General features: G+C 35.9%; 1 long non-coding RNA gene across 5 annotated transcripts in view; it reads right to left on the bottom strand.

Moving 5' to 3' along the window:
• LOC116549426 overlaps positions 1–14,406 on the bottom strand; it is a 124,746-nt gene that overhangs the window by 27,127 nt on the left and 83,213 nt on the right. For 2 of the 5 annotated variants that reach the window (XR_004267864.1, XR_004267865.1), the window contains exon 3: positions 2,556–2,757. This is a non-coding gene — a long non-coding RNA (uncharacterized LOC116549426). Of the gene's footprint in view, positions 1–1,194; positions 2,758–11,970; positions 12,068–14,406 lie in introns of those variants that run through there. The other 3 variants (XR_004267866.1, XR_004267862.1, XR_004267863.1) reach the window with 2 other exon arrangements.

Below are 14,406 nucleotides of genomic sequence, written 5' to 3'. Positions count from 1 at the left end.
TGTGGAATTTTATTAAGCCTTAGAAAGAGAACAGCAATTAGTGGAATGAACCAACCTGTTCCAATAAATAGAACGCCGATTTAGAAGTGACCTGAAAGTGAACTCATGAAAGTCAGGAATATGTTTTCACTAATTTGGAATTTTATTTTCAATTTTTCTCTGACATGAGAGATGTTGAAATAGCAAGAGACAGAAACTGTCCTTATTGAATTTCCATCTGGAAGCAAAAAAATGGTAGAAATATTAGAGTAATGCCATCTCAGTTTTGCAAATTCAAAAACAGAGCCCTGGAATGAACAATTGTTTGTAAAATCACTGGAACCTAGTAGGTATTTAATAAATGTAACTTATCATCTTCACTTTACTCATTCCGAGAAAAAGTGTGTCTGGGTAACATGATTCTGATTTCTTGAAGCAAACACACATTTTACAGGATTTTTGTTTTTCAAAACTAGGCCCAAAATATCATTTTTAACTTATAAAATTCTCTTACAAAATTTCCTACTTATTTCAAGCTAAAAGTAATATCAGGACAATGACTCAAAAACCTATCAAGAAATCGGCAAAAAGCATGTGCACTACAATCAAAAACTCTGCCTACAAAAACAGTCCAGCAAATAAAGAAGCCATCTGAGCATTAACTGACAAATTGAATGGAACAACAACAACAAAAAATGCTGTCTTGATGACTTTGTTCTATCTAATGGTATTAAACCTCACCTATATGTTGGTAACTATGAGATTTTTATGTCCAGCCTAGACCCCACCTCTGAATTCTGAACTTACATAGTCTCCTGCCTTTGTTGGCATGGCTAGTTCAATAGCCACATGATATCTCAAACCTACTATGTGCAAACCAAACTGCTAATTTCCATCCCAAACATGCTTCTCTAGTGGCCACCCCACTTCAATTGATGGAGGTTCCATCTTTCTAGCCCTTTAAGCCATAATCCTTTACTATGTTAACTTCAAAAATACATCCAGGAACCAATCTTACTGCCTCATTCTTATCTTTACTACTCTATGGTGATCTCCCTGCTCTGCATCACTGCAATCACTATCTAAATCAGGGCTGCCCATTCTTTTGACTTCCCTCGGCCACATTGGAAGAAAAAGATTTGTCTTCGGCCACACATAAAATACATTAACACTAATGATAGCTGATAAGTTAAAAAAAAAAAAATCAAAAAAAAATCTCATAATGTTTTAAGAAAGTTTATGAATTTGTATTGGGCCACATTCAAAGCTGTCCTGAGCTTCCACCCTTGCTCCTGAGTCTATTCCCATCACAGGTGCCAGGGTAATACTTCTAAAACATAAGTTAGAGTAAGTTATTCCCATCATTGTCATTACATTTCACTCAGCATCAAAGCCAAAGTCCTTGAAACAACCTTCAATGGCCAACATCAAGAACCTTAAATTTGTTTGTAAAGGGCCATAGGATAAGTATTTTAGGCTTTGTGGACCAGGTCTGTGTCTTAACTATTTAAATTAAAGCAGCTAATGAGAAAAATATAAATAAGTGGTTGAGGCTATGTTCCAGTAAAGCTTTATTTACAAAACCAGGCAGCAGGCCAGATGTGGTCAGTTGGCCATAGTTTGCTGACTCCTGCTTAATATTCTCCTTTTCTGCTTTATTTTTCTTTATTACACTTAAAATCACCTGGCATACTGCTTATTTACTTGTTTATGTCTTTTCTAATTAGAATGAAAGCTACAGGAAAGAAGACACATCATCTCTACGCATTATTTTCAGTACATAAAACAATGCCTGGCACATAGTAGGCATTCAATAAATATTTGTTAAATGAATGAAGATGAAGATGCAACCATGCAGAAGATCATTGGTCTGCTGGCTGGCATACCACTGTAAAGGCAATTGGGGCAGTAACATGTACAGTCCACTGAAAATACCACCATGAAACTATGTCATTACATAAGGGAAATATTTCCAGCACTGGCATCTAGATTTCTTGATCATAACGGTACATGAGGGAAACTGTAAATTACAGTAACAGAGAAGAATTTCTTATGTTCCTACAAGGAACATGTTTGAAAACCACTCTCAATATCTATCATCTCATGTCATCCTGATAACAGTCTTATATAGATAAAAAGTCCTTTATTCACATTTATTAATTAAAGAGAAGACAAAGAGGTTAAAAAGCTTTTTGAGAGTCAAAGAATTAGTCACTCCTTCGTAGAACCAAGCCTAGAGTTTACACCTAGGGTTGTTTCCACTGTGCAACTACTTTGTCATGAGGTATTTTTCTCTTATGGTACACTTGATTCTCAGTAGTTAAGATTTTATGTTATACAATAAAAGAGGAATATATTTGGGGGGAAAATGAGAAGAGCTTTGATCCCTGAGCTACTTTGCAAAGTTGTGAGAGAGAGCAAGGCAGTTAAATTTACTCATCCCTGAAAATAATAACTCTCTCTCTAGGCTTTAATCAGAGAATTATTGGGTGCTAAATGACAATTTGCTAGTAAGAATGAAGAATTAAGGCAATATTTACTGGGAAGGTAGTAAAAACTTTAAAAAATAACCAAACCTTTAAACTTCTATGACCTCTGTTTCTCTAGAGACTTTTCCACTGAGTTTTGGCAAGGGCACTCATGGTCTTGAAAACTATTCTGAGAGTTCTTCCAGCTTCTTTCTTAATCCTGGGTTTGGGGAGCCAGTATCTGTTTTCTTAATGGCAAAAAGGCAGGCAGTAAGATGTCTGAATTCCTGTGTCTGAGGTCAGTCACATCCTAAGGAAGAAAAATGAAATGTGAAACAATACTTTTTCAGCATGACATTCTGATTTATGGCATTTGGCATGCATTGGCATTGTTTCTTTTGGAGATAAAAATCAATGTAAATTTAATGTAAATATGCCTTATGTTTTTCAAACTAACAGCTGAAGCATGTAACCTCTCAACACCTTATATATAAAAGGAAATTTCAACTTACATATAAACATATAACTTAGACATAAAAGGAAACTTACATAAAATTACAACTTACATATAAAAGGAAATTTCAGCATTTTCTGGCTTCCACATTGGGATCCTCCCTTCTATCAGTCATCTACAACTATGCAATCAGAAAAAATCTGTATAATCAAAAATTCACCATTCAAAAACTTATAATGGTATCCTAGAGAATAAACTCCTGATTCCAAATGGCTCATTGAGCAATGGATTGAGAGAGAACTGGCGCTGCCTCTGGGCTCAGCAGGAATAGAGAGGTGGCATGGTTGTGGCAAGGGGAGGTAGAGACACAGTGCCTTAGGTTTACCTTTCCAGAAGCTCTCTGTCTTCCTATCTTAACCTTCTCTCTCAACTTCCCCTTTCAGCTCAGGCTCCCTCCTGCTGCCAGGCCGTTCTGTGGTCATGCTTCCCCTGGTCTAAAAGGCTTGCGCATTCTGATCTTTTCCTAAAATGCAGTCCCTCCAGTGCTCTAGGACCCTGCCCAAGTTCCATCTTCTCCATAATTACTCTAACCTCTCTCACCTTCAGCCTCTAACGAACATTTTGGTCTTTGCCATTTAACTTAATGCTTTGTGTTACTTCCTAATGCTTAAGTATTTCATATATGATCATCTCCCCTCTTTTAACCTCAGTCCAAGCCTGAGGATTTCAATTTATTAAATCCTTCAATAGTGGATTCCACATAGTGAAGGTGCATAAAACAAATGGCTTTTATCTTTCTTGTATATGTTAATTTCCTTTGTATTCTTTGGGTTTGTAATTGCTATGAAATGAAATTCAAATTTTTTAGCATTACATAGAAAGTCCTTTCTAGTCTGGAGTTAGCCTACCCCTCCAGGCTCATTTTGCACTGTTCTCAAGGTTGCCACCTCCCTTCACTACATTACCATTCCACAATAAACACACACACACACACACACACACACACACACACACACACACAGATTAGAGCAGTGCTGAACTATTTGGTATTTCTCAAGTTTGCCTTGATTTGCTTTATATACATGTTTTCTTGACGACATCTAACTTTTGTCTCAGTCTGCATTGCCATCTCCTTCCTAAGCTACATGGACCATTCCTCTTTGCATCCTTGAAGACTCAGCTTACTTACAACTTCTCTGTAAAGTCTGTTTGATCCCCACCCTTAATCCCATCCAACATGAGGTACTATCATTGTATCATTGTATACATTGTACCAATGTATACCATTGTATACATTCTTCTATAGCAATGTCTATCATACTCTAATAGTAAAATTTGCTTGTCTATAAGTCTTTTTCTCCTAAAAAAGCTTCTTTTTAAGAATGAGCTTCTTAATGTCTGTGTCTTCTTCATTGTCAGAAACGTTTAATAAATAGGGATCACTATATAAAATTCCAAAGGGAATTTTTAAAATTAAAAATGTAGAGGCAAGAGTTTCCCCTCAGGGAATCCAGGAGCTTGAGGCTGCAGTGAGTTATATTTACATCACTGTATTCCAGCCTGGGTGAGAGTAAGATCCTGTTGAAAAAAAAAAAAATTGGCTGGACACTTAGGTTAGGATTTCCCCAAGACTGAGATGAGATTCAGATTTCTTTAAAGAGGGTGTGATCTGAGGGCTTAACCAAAGTTACAACAGACCCTAGAGCTTCTCAGAAGCTGCTCATGATTGCATAAAACCAAACCTGAAAATGTGGCTGGAGCTGATATATTCCCACACTGAATTAAAAAGTAGGCAACCAGAACCAGTCTTCCATTAATGAAGCCAAATATCATACGCACTGGCAGAGAAGAAAAGTTTACAGGGTCCAGTTCCATTTTCATAAAGCAGAATAGGAAAGCATATATTTGAAGTTGAAAGACAATAAATTTAAAACTGACATAAGCTTCAAAGCAAAATTAAGATATATATGCGTATATATATGTATATATATCTTAATGAATCCTATTCATTTTTACATACATGTATATCTCATATATATGCAATATATATTATATATATCTCTTATATGTAAATATATATATGAATGGGATTGCTGTGGGCAAAGTTAATCCATCATATTTCATCCTTGAAAGAAAATTACAAAAGCTTTTGGATATTTTTATAAATTAACAAATATTTTAATACAGAACAATGCGAAAGTAATACTGCTTGAGTTAAATTGGTTACCGGTTTTTAAATCTCAGGAGTTGAACATAATTTTTTCATTATAGTATCAAAAATTTTACAGAAAGATAGGTTTATATAACCTGAAATGATGAGTTTGAAGTAACTGGAATTTTATCAGCATTCTCCAAGACTATCTTAGCCAGAATCTGCAATAGAAACTGCTTTTCATAAAAGAAAGTTATATTTTTCTTCTGCTTTTGAGAAGATGGAAGGCTAAAAACAGCAATGGGAAATAAAAGCGTATCAATTTGTTTATTTTCTGACAGTTAAGCAATGATAGTTTTCTTTAATAGAATATTAATTATTAAATACTTATAATATTATATTATATTATTAATAAACAATATTAAATAACAATTATTTAATATCATGAATAAAATAATTTTGATCATAAAAAGAGATAAATCAAACTTATCTATTAGATACTGTCTACAGGATAGAGTACTAGAGGACCATAAGGTCACAGCTTAGGTTTCTTCCCTTGAAATATACATAGAATGAACTGTGTTTATTCAATATCTGTTGTGTTTTTCCTAAATTGTTCCATTACCCAAGGATTTGGATTTTGTAAGTGCAGTTCTACATACTGTTTGTGTCATTTTCAGGATGTGTAATCTAGAAATATAAAATCAATTATGAAGACAAACATTGGATTACTGAGTTCAGAAAACTTAAAGAATGCTAAAAAATTTGTGGAATTGACAAATTGAGAAAACTTTCTTAATGCAACTCATATTGCAAACTTTAAGTTTCTTAAATGTAAACAAAAATATCGTCAGACTAATACTTGTTTCCAATTGACATGCAAGCGTTTGAGATCTGACAGGCTATAGATATTAGAGCACTGGCATGAGATATTAACTGTTGGTTGTATTTTTTCCATAGAGGCTTTTATAGCAAGGGCTATAACTGATTGTGACGGGCTTCACTTGGTTAGGTTTCTCTTCAGTTTAAAATCAACACCATGCATCTTCACTGTGTTCCTTCTTCTTTATCTCCCCAACATCATAAAATTTCTTTCTTTCATTTGCCTTGAATGACCTCCAGGCACAGGCCACGGGTATTCCTAAGAAATAGGACAGAAACTATTACAGATGCTTATGTGTTTTCCTGGCAAAATGGCATCCATGATGCTTTGCTGCTTCTCAGAGAGCTAACTAACTGCAGCACATATGGCATAGGACTCATCTTGAAAGGACAGGTTGTCCTTGTTGAAAGAAAGTTGTTCTTTCCCTTTGGAGAACATCTGGGAGTAATATTCCCATGTATCAACTCTGCTAGCTCCTGTCTCACCCACACCAAGACACCTGGCTGCCAGATACACACAATGGCTTGTCAAATTCCATCAATTCATCAGCAGCACAGAGGGTCTTTAGACTGGGGTGGCCTAAGGGTGTAATGCTTACCAGAGAAAATATCACATTTTATCTTTTCTCACTGAACAATAATTATCAGAGAAAGTTGATCAACCAACCCTTGTTATTTTTCTTTGTGGTAAAGACTCATCTGAACCCCTTATCTGCTTTATTGAGCATCTATTGCAGAAGTGAACTCAGATCAAATTTTTGAGGTATTTACCAGACTTTCATGAGCACCCAGATGTGTTTTTCTCAAGGTAAATATAGCCAGCCTTTATTCATCTCTGAGCATGAGTATTCTTGCTATTTTTGATAATATTAGTTATATAACATAAGAAGGATTGTTTATATCCTTAGATAGGGTGCTGGAGTTTTTTAATGAGGCTCAGGTACTTCAGCTGTTTCCCAAGAATTAACTATAATTTAAATTCAAACCAGACTGAACTCATCAACACATTTCTTTGATGAATTATTACTTAGGTGAACTGACAAAGCGCTGTGATTTTTCTATCAGTCGTCAAATCTGCCCCTTCACAGTCGGCAATAAATCTTTATTCTCTTCAGCAAGAAGGCTCTAAATATGCTTGTAATCTGCTGTTTGTTGTGATTTTTGAGGTGGATAATGTTAATCTATTTTTTTAATCTGATTCAAACAGCATTTAGCTCTTTATTGGGTTCAAAACTAGAAAAGACACTTTTCTGCAAATTTACTCCTATGATAAATGCTCCCCAAGGACTTAATAATGTTGGATTGCTTTATCTTAACAGCTACTCAAGGTGCAAACACACTATGAAGAAAATTAAAGAAGATAAGAAAATAGAATATCTTTGCCAGTGATGCGAAATAAGATCACCTCTCAATGAACATGACTCTACAGGATACTTGTCAAATAATCAGGCAGATGAGTCAAATATTTGCTCTCTAGTGATAAGATGTTGCTGTTTTCTGACAAAGTAGAAACTTAGGGATTATATCTTTTTATCTCTTTGTACCTTATTGATCCATCATTAAATATTTCTTAATAAATAGCTTTGTAGTTTGCTGCATTTTAGGGCTAGTGGAAAGTACAAAGATTTCAAGATTTCAAATTTGTCATCTAAACTGGATAAATCTAGAGAAGGGTTTCTCAGCCTTGGCACTATTGACATTTTGGGTCACATAATTCTTTGTTGTGTGAGACCATCCTGTTCATTGGAGTATGTTTAGCAGTATTCCTGCTCTCCACCCACTAAATGCAGGTGGTACCTACTCTTCCATGATTATGACAAATAAAAATGTTTCCAGAAATTGCCAAATGTCCCTTAGGACATTTTCTTTCCCCTGGGAAGAAAAATCACTCTAGAACATCTGATCTAGAGTAAGATCTCCAGAATATGACACATGGAGAAAAAAAATTGAAATATGAAATATTCGCAGGTAGGAATTCCTCCAGAAGCAGACATTGAGACAGGGATGGGAGTGCAAATAGTTTATTTGGGAGATGATTTCAAGAAGTGTCAATAGGGGAGTGGAGGTGATACAGTGATGGAAAGAAAGCCAGTAAAAGATATGTTGTCAAACTGGGTACCTCAAGGGTAATTAGGGCTCAGTATTGCTTAGAACCCAGTGCTAAACACGTCTCAAAATTATTCAAACTATGGAGAAGGGAACAAGAGTGATTTTATCCTAGGACTGCCTCTAAAAGTCATTAACTCTTCCACCTTTGTAGCCTTCTCTTCAATGAGCTGCAGAGATTCTTGCAGCTACAGAAAGCCTCAGGCACAGAATTTCAGAGCTTACAGTTGGAAATTGTAGGGGATGCTTGTCTGGAAATGGTGAAAGCCTAAGGGAAAGTCAATTGCATCTACCTTGATTGCTCTGAACTCTCTAACTTCTTCTCCCCACCCTAATCTGTCTCTGATCCCATGCATTTTCTGTGGAGGCAATATCCCCTCAAGGGAGCAAAACTTAACCTTTTTTTACACTGTTCCTTTCAACTAAGAAAGTCTTTACTTTTTCTTTCCTCTTCCACTCCTCTCTCAAAATTTTATGATCTATCAAGGTCTACATCAAGTGCCACTTACTTCCTCAAGCTTCCCTATGCTCTTATTCTAAGAGGTCACCTGCTGGTCCCATCTTCGAACTTCTAACCAACCTCCCGTGCTTACCCTCATTCTAGTTGGAATTAAAATTACTGTTGGGCCCTTCACATTCGCTAGTTAAGTTTCTGGAGAAAAAAGGTTGAGTTTTATACAGGCTATACTTCCCAGGTGGTCTAACATAGTGCGTTGAACATATTAAGTGCTCAAAGTTATCAATTAGAAGAAAAAATATTTTTATCTTTCAACTCTCTTTTTCTTTGGAAGAAAATTTACTTTTTGTCACAGTTCAATTTCTGGGTCAATGTGGGGCTTCGTGGGAGTGCTTCGTGAACTCTAGCTTCCTCAGAAGTGGTGATGACCACAAACTATCAGTCTGGGAAACTCTACAATTCCTCTATAGAAATTGCTCTAGAAAGGTTTCTCATGCCTTTTTAATCAGTGCTAATTATTCATTATGGCATTGTGGGTATGCAAAGTCACATACAGATGGCCCTGTCTGAAGAATTACAAAGGACTGCCTAGGCCCTTTTGGTTATCCAGGTGTTTTCTATTTTTTTCCACTGCCAGGGTGGCTTGTGTTAAATCTGGAAAGACAGATGCCTTACCAAATGCAGATCAACTTCTGAATGTATTGATGACGACAGTATGGTAATGATATCTTAACTTCCTTTGCTTAGTGATATTTTCCTGAATAGCTTCAGTAAAGGAGCTAGCATACCAGGGAAGGTTTTCTGTAGCAGATTAACACCAAGTATATTTTACGTTCTGAATCAGTGTTGGTGTTGTTGGTCAATGATTCAGGAGGAAGAAACAGTTCTCCCTTCTGCTATCTAAAAAAATCTGAAGTTTAGAGGAATGGGAGTAACCTGTTTTTTTGTTTTTGTTTTTTCAGCCTGGTCAAAATTGCACAACTTGTAAGTGTCAGAGTTGGAATGTGAATCTATGCCCATCTGATCTGAGAAATGGGCAACGTTGGTCATGCTGCCCAGACTTAACCCTCTCCTACCAACATCCTCACCATTCTACCACTTCTTTTTTCCAACAGGCACCCCTTGTTTGTCACGGTTTTTTTGCCAGAAGGGGAAACACAAAGGACATGGATGGGCCCTAAGATTCTAAGGACAGTTATCCGCCCTGAAAAATCCTCTAAATTACTGCATTGACTACTCCTAACCACATGAAAAGAAATAAATGTAATATTCTTCATTGATATTATTGTTCCATTAATCCAAGTTATCAAATTATAGAATGATTTTTCCAGGAAAGTGAGTCCAGCCTTATCTTCAGGTACTGGACCAGTGTTCATGAGTTCTCAGTGGTCTGAATGGATTAAGAAAAGAGCATCAAGATGGAGACCTTCTGTCCCCATGTTTTGTCATTCATGTTTAATTGGTTTCATTTTATTTTCAAAAGACTGATTACATCTAAAATTATTTCCAAAATTCTTTGCATCCTCAATATAATTTAGTTAACTTGTAATTTATTTTTTACGTCCATAAAACCAATTCCAAAAATACCTTTATTGAAATATATATAATTAACATGACACAAACTTGTTAATCCACTCCACCCATTGTGCATGTTTGTGTCTTTATTGTAGTGTTTCAGTAAAGGAAATATTTTTTAACTTTGTGAGAGATAGCATATGTAAATCCCCAAAAACTGCCTTTGTTCTTCACTACTGAAACGTGATTCCCTCCCCAGTTTCCTGTGATAGGAAAACAAAATGGGATTAAACATGTAGTGTTTTATTTTTGTTAACGGTATCAGGTCATCAGCTCTTCCCTGTTTCACACATTCATACTTGGAAATGGATGTAATGAATTATCTATTCCTAATGCCTTATTCAAGAAGCTTCTAGAAATAGAGACTGAAGACTCTTAGAGAAATGGAAGCAGCAAGAGGAAGTTAAGGTTTATATACATGAGCCATAAGAAATGTATCCTTCTTTATTTCAAATTGGCAACAAAACAACGAATATAAGAATTTATGTATATGTAGACCACATACTGTTTTATTTGTTTAATTTACACAGAACATAGAGTATCATAGGCATCTCTGCTTAATAGTTTAGACCTCTAATTATTTAGAAAGGAAACCAGAATGTAAAAGTCCAAAGGATTAGTTTTCTCCCAGCTCTCACCAATGATTCATTGTCCGGAACAAATGCAAAATCTGTGTAGACCTTAGCCTAAGATCTATTTATACTACACTATACTACACACACACACACCCCTACATATATTATCTATAATATACATTATGCATGTTACATGAAATATATATGATTTATACCTTATATTAATAACTCAGTTAAAATATTTCTTTAACCACACTACTCCATTTACTGAGCATTCTAGAGAATAGAATTTGGCTTCTAATAATGTTCTTCAAATTTAAATTATATTTTACTATAAAATTTATGGTATCTCTCACTTGACCAGCAGAAAACTTGAATAAGTGGGTACTTCTGTTTTTAGCCAACAGACCATAGGAAACTCAAATATGAAAGAGAGAGACTGGGAAAATGGCTGGTTTGTGTGCTTGTTTGTCTGAATCTTGGGTTCTTTGCCTTACATCTGTCCACAGATGATTTGAAAAGATTATAACAAAAAAGGTGAAAGACTAAATAAAATTATAGTCTGAGAAATATATCTGAGAATAGATATTTAAGGCCACATTGGGATAAATATCAAAAATATGGGAACTCTAAAATCTATGTAGTTTGATGTTCAAAGTTTTATTCCTTGTAGCATTCTTATTGTATTTTGTTTTTGTTTTTTTAGTAGTGGAAGCAACAGGAGATGAAATGTTACATCATCTTTTTTATAATGAGGAAAACACTGATGTGTACTTCCCAATCCCCAATCTTGAAAGAATTTTGCTTTCTGAGTTTTAAATTCATAAAATCCATAACAGTGTGATCTGTCAGTTGTGACAGAAATAATACATATATATGTATTTCAGATATATATTATGCCATTGAAGCTGGCAGTTTTATCTAGCACTGTCCTGGAAAGAAAAAGAAAAATTTGTTCTTGAATGAAAAAGAAATGCATGTTTTCTGGCTGGAATAATGTACTGGGTCCTAGGTTCTGTAAGAAATTTTTCTTTAAATTATTCATCCCTCTTGGCTCTGCTTCTTATGTTTCTTCAGCAAATCTAAATACGGCAGGAAAAGCAGACCCCAGATGGAGGACACTGGCATTCCAGATTACGAGTTAGACTCTGAAGAACTTGATAAGAGTGAGTCAGCCTCCCTAAGTCTGATCAACTCGGGAATGCTGACGACCCTGTGATAATTTTAGTAGAAAGACATATTGCCTGCCCCTGGAGACATTCAACCCCATCCTCACCATCCACAAGTATTCTTATCACTAGAGAAAAAGAAACAACTCAATTCAAGCAAGATTGTCTTTTCTAGTGCAATTGCAATCTGTAAGAAATTTCTCCGGTAAGATTTTGCATCGTGTCTTCTGGTCTAAGTAGTAGATGACACCTGGAAACACAGGCAGAAGGCAGGTGTTTTTCCATGGTATCCTTTGATAAGAACTGACAGTTACCATTAGAGCCTAGAGAAAGGTTTCTTTTTTTTTTTTTTTTTTTTTTTTGAGACGGAGTTTCGCTCCTGTTACCCAGGCTGGAGTGCAATGGCGCGATCTCGGCTCACCGCAACCTCCGCCTCCTGGGTTCAGGCAATTCTCCTGCCTCAGCCTCCTGAGTAGCTGGGACTACAGGCACGTGCCACCATGCCCAGCTAATTTTTTGTAGTTTTTAATAGAGACGGGGTTTCACCATGTTGACCAGGATGGTCTCGATCTCTTGACCTCGTGATCCACCCGCCTCGGCCTCCCAAAGTGCTGGGATTACAGGCGTGAGCCACCGCGCCCGGCCTGGAAAGGTATTTTTAAATAAGGCCAAGATAATGAGTTCCAAGTCGTGCCATGTTTTCAGTGATCAGGACTAATGCATAAATGAAGCTTTGAGTGCCTAGGAAATTGCCTTCCAAAAATCCTCCAAATGGTCACTACCTCAGGAAGAGCACCTAAAGGCAACCCAGGATTGCACTTTCTCTGAGGAGTCCAGAGTCTATAAGAAGAATTAAGTCTAGAGGAAGGTCTCAAAAGCCTTATCCTGAGTTTGTTGGTTGAGGGAGCGTCATACACTTTGGGATTTGAGGGAAGAGGAAACTTACTCAATTTCAGATCCTTGTTTGGAAATAAAGAAACCTAACCAAGACCCCGGCCTCAAAGGAGAACTGCTCAGCCTCAATGGAGAGTAACTAAACAAATAAACTGATAGAAAAATAAAAATTTTTGTATTTATTCTTTTGTATTTATTCTTTTGCAGCAAATAAGCAAATGGCTGACTCAGCCTCTGAAGATCGCCACTATGATGGGTGTTACATGGGCGACTTCTAAAGCAGAAGTTGCCATGAGCATCTCTTTCACTGCGCCTAAGGAGACACAGCCAGGAAATATGTTAATGGATATTAATTTAGATGAACAAAATGTATTTAGGTGAACAAATATTATAATTTTATATTGTAATTACTCTTTGATATGATTGTGTTTTATTCACTGATTTTATCAATTAATATAACTAGTTATTATGAACAAGCCACATTTTATTACAATGGCAGTGGACATTATAAATTAATATAAAATTCTTCCAAGTCTCTTACAGCCTTTACTTGATGATGCCCTGTGTTCAGTAGAAATGTGGTTGCTTCTGAGGGATTTAACAACGTAACAGATTTCTTAGAAAGGTGAAAGTTATTTAAAATTATTTTGTTATATAATTCAGGCATGTTTATTAACTATGATAAAATGCTAATAAGAATAAAATGTCAAATCACCCATAATCACAACACCCAGAGATAATATTTTGACATGTAACTTTATCTTCCAGATTAAGTTTGTAATATAGCTTGTAAAATATATCAAGAAAAGAAAGAGAGCTTGTTGGTTTCCAGGAGTAATTAAGAGCAGCACAACCCCCAAAGCTGGCTGTCTGATACTGACTAGCTCAGTGAGCTGGCATACATTGTTCTGCTTCTCTATGCCCTCACTGTCTCATCTCTAAAACAGATGCATATTGTCTGGTAGAAACGATGTCTATCTCCAGATCCCATTTCACCAGACCAAGCATTAGGTGACTGGTAAAAGAAATAAAATGCTAGTGTCTCTCTAGTGCCTATTTTCTTCTTATTTATCCTACCTGTATTACTTTTTACTTCCATCGTTCCTCCTTCTCTCCTGGATTTTTAAAATATAAAACAATTAACTAAACTTACTTTCTTGACAATAATCAATATTAAAACTTTGTATTGCCCAAACCCTTTTTGAATTTAATGTAAGTTTTAGCTTTGTTTTCAGGAAAAAAGAAATTAATAGTATATGGGATAATACAAGCAGGTATCTGGATAATATTTCAGGCCATTCATAGACCTGACTCAGTTCCCTAAAAAAGCTAGAACCCCTGTCCCAGTTTCACTCCCTTCCTTTGCTCTCTAGTTTGATTTTCTTATCTGACATTACTCTCAATAACACATTAGAGCCTTTCCTCTGAGGGGGCCAAAGGAGAGCTTTCCTCTTGGTCCTCCGAAGTTTCTTTAAAAATCAACTTGCAAACAGTAGATTAATTGGAGAAAAGGCTTACACATTTATTTAATGTGCATACACAAGAACCTTCAGAATAGAGACCCAAAGATACAGAAGAAATTGATCATTTTATGCCTAGGTTAAACAAAGTACGGATGATTGTGTAGAAATATGATTGGACAAGAAGGGTATGATCTAATGCTAATAGATCGAGTGAAGAATCCCAGCAAGGCCT

The sequence above is a fragment of the Sapajus apella genome, unplaced genomic scaffold (assembly GCF_009761245.1).
Source record: "Sapajus apella isolate SASKATOON/1434 unplaced genomic scaffold, GSC_monkey_1.0 scaffold6, whole genome shotgun sequence".
Classification (NCBI taxonomy): domain Eukaryota; kingdom Metazoa; phylum Chordata; class Mammalia; order Primates; family Cebidae; genus Sapajus; species Sapajus apella.
Note: the sequence above shows the minus strand (reverse complement) of the source record. Positions and strands in the feature narration are given on the sequence as shown.